This window comes from Grampus griseus (assembly GCF_964374135.1).
Source record: "Grampus griseus genome assembly, chromosome: 16".
Taxonomy (NCBI): domain Eukaryota; kingdom Metazoa; phylum Chordata; class Mammalia; order Artiodactyla; family Delphinidae; genus Grampus; species Grampus griseus.
This window is the reverse complement of record NC_139010.1, coordinates 55,154,770-55,163,580: the sequence shown is the minus strand read 5'-3', so window position 1 is coordinate 55,163,580 and position 8,811 is coordinate 55,154,770. Positions and strand designations below refer to the sequence as shown.

Below are 8,811 nucleotides of genomic sequence, written 5' to 3'. Positions count from 1 at the left end.
TAAGCCATAGAGCTCTTCCCTGCCGACCCAACTTTACTCAACTTTGATCTTCAAAAACATCTAGGATATGTATTGATATAATGCAGTATGTGATTGGTTTTTTTTTTTGTCCCAAATACAAGCAAACTAATAATGTTAGTAAGCTTTAGAATAGGGAAAGTTCGCATGTTGAGTCATGTGGTGGTTTTCTTTTAAGGTTTAAATTTGGATAACATGCTAGTGCTTACGAGATTTTACCAAAAGCATTCTTTTACTGAGCTTTGCTGCTGTGCAGTTATGATGAAACATGAAGATGCCAGAATTGTACCTCACGATAAGGCTTTAATTGCCAGAAGGTTCTGAAAGTGCAACAGTAATTCTAGGTTTAGATATATTAATTTGAGTTAGTTCTCTTGCAGGGTGCCCTATAGGTTTTGTCATCGGGTGAAACAGGAACAAATGTGAGTTGATTAATATTTCCTAGTAGTTAAAATTACTTAAGTGCTTAATTACTTATTAAGTAATTTTAAGAAGTTAAAATTACTTCCTAAATGCTTAACTGTATATCTGTTGGATTCCAAATCTCAATTGAAACCATTATTTGTCTGAAATAGGTAATGAGCTGATAATGTGTGAAGACATACAGAATATTACTATTTTTATAGAAACAAAAATATGGAAACTAATATTTAAAGCAGGTTGATTCAATGTAGTGTAATGTGTTGTAATTTGGATTTTCACTTAAACTCTCAAAATTAAAAGAGCTGACCTAGGAAGTCTTAAAAATGAAAATAAAAAAGAAATGTGAACATTTACCCCTTCTCTGAATATTCTGTTGTTTGAGTGGAAAATAAATGACATTAGAAAGCACCTGGGATTTGTTTTTACAATTACATACTATGTGCAAAGCACTGAGTTGAGAATGGACGAGAAAGTGCTTTGTAATATATAAAGTAATATATAAATCATAACAGTTATTACTCTCACTCTTCTGGCCAAATCATGTCTCCCTGTGGTGCATTTTAAGCTCCAAACATGTAGTTCTTGTACTAGTATTAATATATACAGTTGTAGTAGTATTTTAAAGAAACCAAAAATGAATGCTCTGTTATACATTTTAAATGTTTTTCCTTGTTTATGTGTTCTTTGAGGTTGTGTTTACAAGTGCATTTGTACACATTAGAGTACTGGTAATTTGATGGTCAGGGGTGGAGGGGGAGATTCTTACTTTTTGTATGGTTTCTTGCAGGTAGGTCTGCTGGGGTCTTGGCACAGTACCACATGGACCTGGACAAAAGCATTGTTAAGGTGGACATTTTTATTACACTAATCAGTTCAAACGTTTGACCAGTCTATTTAGTTTTCTGAAACTTTAACCAAATGACTAGATGTGAGCTTCATATAGTGATCTGTATTTGTGGGATAATTCATGATCAGTTTATTTTCTACCAAATGTAAAGTTTGATCTCAAATAGTTAACTTTTTTGGAGCACTTATCATTTGCTAATCTCTGTGTTAAGTCCTATACATGCATTATCTCACTTAATACTTAAAGTAACATATTAATTAGGTCTCTTAAACTTCCTATTTTACAGATAGAGAAATGAGGCAAAGAGGGATTAAGATCTTTGCCCCTGGTCCCAAAGTTAGAGCCGTGTACTAGAGGCTTTCCTTCCATTAACTGAAGACTTAGGTAGAAGAAGAATGAGATTGGAACTCAGACCTGGACTCTTGTCCTGCCTACTCTGCTTTGTGAATTAGGACAAGTCATTTAACCTCTCTGAATTTCATTTTCCTCTGCTGTAACAGATGAACACTTTGAACTATTATACTTTATTGAATCCTGGGTCATCAAAAATCCTTAAAAGGGTGCCTTCACCATTATCTGCTGGATTTTCTTCCAAGCCCCTGACACTCATTCCATAAGTTTTGATGCACACATGCTAGCAGTGACAACTCTATTGCTGCCTGGTCTGACCACACTGTAAGATGTGGCTGATTTCAGAGATGTCAGAATGTAAAATACTGTGCATCTTGGAATTGATGACAGACCATAGGTGATCTCTGAGCTCCTTTTCAACCTCCGTTCTATGACATCTGTGACTTAATAACATTTTATTGCTGGTTTATGTATTTTTTAATGTAAATGATTCAAGATAAAATGTAAGCTTCTTGCTAGTAGAAAAGTAAGAATCATTTCTGTCTTTTTCACCTCTGAATCCCCAATAGCTAGAACAATGCCTAGCATGTAGTAAATGCTCAATATATATTTACTGAATGAATTAAGCAAATCTTCATTTCATATTGCAAATACAACTTTTTAAAAAATTGTGTTCTACTTGAAGTTGACGTAAAATATAATAGTATCAACAGTGCAAAAATATTTTGCTAACATTTTTTTGAATGCAAAAGTGCACTGTTAAAAAACAGTGGTGTTTCTTTCCAAACATCTTTTCTGCTTACTGTTGTTGATTGTCATCAAATGTGGAGTACATTTAAAAAAATTTTTTTAAAAACTTTATTGAAGTGTAGTTGATTCACAGTGTTGTGTTAATTTGTAGTATGTTTTGGTCCTTGAAGAGGATGATAAAAATTGAAATGCCAACATAGAGACTTTTTAAAAAGGAATCACAGAGATCTTCAATTTAACGAAAGTTGGAAAATGTTATTTCATATCTTTATTAACTTTTTATGAGTATTCTGGAGGTGATTAAGCATGCCATTCTTCCAAATGTACAAATGTGTCTGAGTTATGAATGATGAAAATAAATTATAATTGCACAATAGTTTGAAACTATGTGAATGGGCAGAAAAGTGTTTTAGGTTTTGGGGTGGGCAAGTGTAAAATAATGTAACTAAAGAAATTATCCCAACTATATAGTATGTCTAATGATGCCTGCACTTTCAGTTAGAACCAGGAAGAAGGCATAGGAATTATTATACAGTTGTATAGACTGTTATCTGGAGATAATCAACTAAGTGTTCTTCTGTAGCCAGAAAGGCCAACAAGATGTGAGGTATCATGAAAGGGATTTGGGAAAAGTCAACAAACAATATCTTACCCTCAAAATACACAGTGGTCTGTCTAAACATGAGATACATGCAGTTACTTTACATTCATGATGGATAGATCCAGAATGTTCAAAATCCTTTCAATCCCGTCCCCACCACTGTGTGGCTTGTGGGATCTTAGTTCCGCGACCAGGGATTGAACCCAGGCCTGGCAGTGAAAGCACCGAGTCCTAACCACTGTACAGTCAGGGAATTCCCTCAATTCTTAAATATGACTATAGGTATAATTTTCCTCACAGGATTCTGGAAGGCCTATATGCCTGTATGCCTGACTTTTAAAGACTAAATACTAATACTCCTAAATAGTAATAAAGTCATTTACATAGCTACTAAAATTTCTATCACTAAAATAAACTCTGTACCACATTACAGCACATTATTACTGAATGAAAATTAACCAGTAACTTCTCTGAATTTCTACTATCAGTTTGCTTTTCTCATGACCCTTTTTCACAGAAAATGCAGTTTTTATTCCTTTATAAGTTATTGCCTGTGTAATAATGAGGAGGGAATAATGTTCACCCCTCTTAGTACTTATTTCCTTTCACAGACCGTATCAATGTATACTTTCCCGAATCCCCAAACCCAAAGGAGAATAAGCCCAGGGGCCCACAGGAAGTTATTTTATGGGCCCAAATAAAACAATTCATTTTTTTTTGAGGTTTTAAAAATAATTTATGCTTATTGATTAAAGGCTTATTCCTCTCAAGGTTTGGCGAGTGCTCCAAGGAGGAGTGCTACTTATCATTAAGTCTGGAGCAAATATGTTCCTTGAGTTCAATAACTGAAGAATTTCTTAAGTTACCTAATGATTGCTTTGTACTACCTCAAAGTTTTTTTTTTTTTTTTTTAAGAGGGCTTTCTCCGGTTGCGGCAAGCGGGGGCCACTCTTCATCGCGGTGCGCAGGCCTCTCACTGTCACGGCCTCTCCCGTCGCGCAGGCTCAGTAGTTGTGGCTCACGGGCTTAGTTGCTCCGCGGCATGTGGGATCTTCCCAGACCATGGCTCGAACCCGTGTCCCCTGCATTGGCAGGCAGATTCTTAACCACTGCGCCACCAGGGAAGCCCCTCAAAATTTTTTTCTTTAAAATTTCTACTATTTCCACACCTTTTTTCTCCATCTTTCGGTTTTCCTATAAATAAGTCACAGTAAAAGAAGAATTTATATCAAATGTAGATAATTTGGAAAATTTGTCATTTGGCGAGAATCTCACTGATGCAAAATAATAAACTCAGAAAGGTATGGGACGCTTGAAAGGAGGACTAGAAACAAAAATTTTAAACCCTCATATTATTTACCTTCATCAAATGTGAATTTATAAGCATTACGTTTACTCTTTAGGGCAAGGAATATAAATGCAATGTTGCTAATTTTTTAATATAAATGTATTTATTTTTGGCTGCATTGGGTCTTCGTTGCTGTGCACGGGCTTTCTCTAATTGCGGCGAGCGGGGGCTACTCTTTGTTGTGGTGCGCGGGCTTCTCACTGTGGTGGCGTCTCGTTGCAGAGCATGGGCTCTAGGCACGCAGGCTTCAGTAGTTGTGGCACATGGGCTTCAGTAGTAGTGGCTTGCTGGCTCTAGGGCGCAGTCTCAGTAGTTGTGGCACATGGGCTTAGCTGCTTCGTGGCATGTGGGATCTTCCTGGACCAAGGCTCGAACCAGTGTTCCTTGCATTGGCAGGCAGATTCCTAACCACTGCGCCACCAGGGAAGCCCCAATGTTGCTAATTTAAGATATCTGGTTTTAGTTTGGTATATTGAGGGTAAAGGATTTTACAAGTTCCCTAACAACCTTATTCCTCAGATCTTGATTTTTTTCCTTTGAGGTCTCATCCGTGACTTCTTTCTTTTTTTTAACTTTTTTTAAAACATCTTTATTGGAGTATAATTGCTTTACAATGGAGTGTTAGTTTCTGCTTTATAACAAAGTGAATCAGCTATACATATATCCCCATATCTCCTCCCTCTTGCGTCTCCCTCCCACCCTCCCTATTCCACCCCTCTAGGCAGTCACGAAGCACCGAGCTAATCACCCTGTGCTATGCGGCTGCTTCCCACTAGCTATCTGTTTTACATTTGGTAGTGTATATATGTCCATGCCACTCTGTCACTTCGTCCCAGCTTACCCTTCCCCATCCCCTTGTCTTCAAGTCCATTCTCTATGTCTGCATCATTATTCCTGTCCTGCCCCTATGTTCTTCATAACCATTTTCTTTTTTTAGATTCCATATATATGTGTTAGCATACGGTATTTGTTTTCCTCTTTCTGACTTCACTTTATATGACAGACTCTAGGTCCATCCACCTCACTACAAGTAACTCAAATTCGTTTCTTTTTATGGCTGAGTAATATTCCATTGTATATATGTGCCACATCTTCTTTATCCATTCATCTCTCAATGGACACTTAGGTTGCTTCCATGTGCTGGCTATTGTAAATAGAGCTGCAGTGAACATTGTGGTACATGACTCTTTTTGAATTATGGTTTTCTCAGGGTACATGCCCAGTAGTGGGATTGCTGGGTCATATGGTAGTTCTATTTTTAGTTTTTTAAGGAACCTCCATACTGTTCTCCATAATGGCTGTATGGAATTTACATTCCCGCCAACAGTGCAACAGGGTTCCCTTTTCTCCACACCCTCTCCACCATTTATTGTTTGTAGATTTTTTGGTGATGGCCATTCTGACTGGTGTGAGGTGATACCTCAATGGAGTTTTGATTTGCATTTCTGTAATGATTAGTGATGTTGAGCAATGTATTTGTTGGCAATCTGTATATCTTCTTCAGAGAAATGTCTGTTTAGGTGTTCTGCCACTTTTGGATTGGGTGGTTTGTTTTTTTGATATTGAGCTGCATGAGCTGCTTATAAATTTTGGAGATTAATCCTTTGTCAGTTGCTTCATTTGCAAATACTTTCTCCCATTCTGTGGGTTGTCTTTTCATCTTCTTTATGGTTTCCTTTGCTGTGCAAAAGCTTTTAAGTTTCATTAGGTCCCATTTGTTTATTTTTGTTTTTATTTCCATTTCTCTAGGAGGTGGGTCAAAAAGGATCTTGCTGTGATTTATGTCATAGTGTTCTGCCTGTGTTTTCCTCTAAGAGTTTTATAGTGTCTGGCTTACATTTAGGTCTTTAATCCATTTTGAGTTTATTTTTGTGTATGGTGTTAGGGAGTGTTCTAATTCCATTCTTTTACATGTAGCTGTCCAGTTTTCCCAGCACCACTTATTGAAGAGGCTGTCTTTTCTCCATGGTATATTCTTGACTCCCTTATCAAAAATAAGGCAACCATATGTGTGTGGGTTTATCTCTGGGATTTCTATCCTGTTCCATTGATCTGTATTTCTGTTTTTGTGTCAATACCATACTGTCTTGATTATTGTAGCTTTGTAGTATATTCTGAAGTCTGGGAGCCTGATTCCTCCAGCTCTGTTTTTCTTTCTCAAGATTGCTTTCGCTATTCAGGGTCTTTTGTGCTTCCATACAAATTGTTAAATTTTTTGTTCTAGTTCTATGAGAAATGCCATTGGTAGTTTGATAGGGATTACATTGAATCTGTAGATTGCTTTGGGTAGTATAATCATTTTCACAATGTTGATTCTTCCAATCCAAAAGCATGGTATATCTCTCCATCTATTTGTATCATCTTTAATTTCTTTCATCAGTGTCTTATAGTTTTCTGCATACAGGTCTTTTGTCTCCTTAGGTAGGTTTATTCCTAGGTATTTTATTCTTTTTGTTGCAGTGGTAGATGGGAGTGTTTCCTTAATTTCTCTTTGAGATTTTTCATCATTAGTGTATAGGGATGCAAGAGATTTCTGTGCATTAATTTTTTATCCTGCTACTTTACCAAATTCATTGATTAGCTCTAGTAGTTTTCTGGTAGCATCTTTAGGATTCTCTGTGTATAGTATCATGTCATCTGCAAACAGTGGCAGCTTTACTTCTTTTTTACCAATTTGGATTCCTTTAATTTTTCTTCTCTGATTGCTGTGGCTAAAACTTCCTTGTATTGTTCCTGATATTAGATGAAATCGTTTCAGTTTTTCACCATTGAGGACGATGTTGCCCTTGGGTTTGTCATATATGGCCTTTATTATGTTGAGGTAAGTTCCCTCTATGCCTACTTTTTGGAGGGTTTTTATCATAAATAGGTGTTGAATTTTGTCAAAAGCTTTTTCTGGATCTATTCAGATGATCATATGGTTTTTCTCCTTCAGTTTGTTATTATGGTGTATCACATTGATTGATTTGCCTATATTGAAGAATCCTTGCACTCCTGGGATAAACCCCACTTGATCATGGTGTATGATCCTTTTAATGTGCTGTTGGATTCTGTTTGCTAGTATTTTGTTGAGGAATTTTGCATCTGTGTTCATCAGTGATATTGGCCTGTAGTTTTCTTTCTTTGTGACATCTTTGTCTGGTTTTGGTATCAGGGTGATGGTGGCCTCGTAGAATGAGTTTGGGAGTGTTCCTCCCTCTGCTATATTTTGGAAGAGTTTGAGAAGGATAGGTGTTAGCTTTTCTCTAAATGTTTGATAGAATTTACCTGTGAAGCCATCTGGTCCTGGGCTTTTGTTTGTTGGAAGATTTTTAATCACAGTCTCAATTTCAGTGCTTGTGATTGGACTGTTTATATTTTCTATTTCTTCTTGGTTCAGTCTCAGAAGGTTGTGCTTTTCTAAGAATTTGTCCGTTTCCTCCAGGTTGTCCAATTTATTGGCATATAGTTGCTTGTAGTAATCTCTCATGATCCTTTGTGTTTCTGCAGTGTCAGTTGTTACTTCTCCTTTTTCATTTCTAATTCTATTGATTTGAGTCTTCTGCTTTATTTTCTTGATGAGTCTGGCTAATGGTTTATAAATTTTGTGTATCTTCTCAAAGAACCAGCTTTTAGTTTTATTGATCTTTGCTATTGTTTCCTTCATTTCTTTTTCATTTACTTCTGATCTGACCTTTGATTTTTTTCCTTCTGCTAACTCTGGAGTTTTTTTGTTCCTCTTTCTCTAATTGCTTTAGGTTCAAGGTTAGGTTGTTTATTTGAGATGTTTCTTGTTTGTTGAGGTAGGATTGTACAGCTATAAACTTCCCTCTTAGAACTGCTTTTGCTGCATCCTGTAGGCTTTGGGTCATCGTGTTTTCATTGTCACTTGTTTCTAGGTATGTTTTGATTTCCTCAGTGACCTCTTAGTTATTTTGTAGTGTATTGTTTAGTCTTCATGTGTTTGTATTTTGTACAGATTTTTTCCTGTAATTGATATCTAGTCTCATAGCATTGTGGTTGGAAAAGATACTTGATACGATTTCATTTTTCTTAAATTTACCAAGGCTTGATTTGTGACCCAGGATATTATCTATCCTGGAGAATGTTCCATGAGCACTTGAGAAGAAAGTGTATTCTGTTGTTTTTGGATGGAATGCCCTATAAATATCAATTAAGTCCATCTTGTTTAATGTGTCATTTAAAGCTTGTGTTTCGTTATTTATTTTCATTTTGGATGATCTGTGCGTTGGTGAAAGTGGGGTGTTAAAGTCCCCTACTATGATTGTGTTACTGTCAATTTCCCCTTTTATGGCTGTTAGCATTTGCCTTATGTATCGAGGTGCTCCTATGTTGGGTGCATAAATATTTACAATTGTTATATCTTCTTCTTGGATTGATCTCTTGATCATTATATAGTGTCCTTCTTTGTCTCTTGTAATAGTTTTTGTTTTAAAGTCTATTTTGTCTGTTATGGGAATTGCTACTCCAGCT

The 8,811-nt window shown here is 36.4% G+C and overlaps 1 long non-coding RNA gene across 1 annotated transcript; it reads left to right on the top strand.

Annotated features, from left to right (window-relative positions):
- Positions 1–319: 319 nt before the first annotated feature.
- LOC309834674 lies at positions 320–1,629 on the top strand. Its single transcript, XR_014297879.1, has 3 exons — positions 320–440; positions 1,229–1,287; positions 1,575–1,629. It is a non-coding gene; the product is annotated as an uncharacterized lncRNA (long non-coding RNA).
- The last annotated feature ends 7,182 nt before the right edge of the window (positions 1,630–8,811 follow it).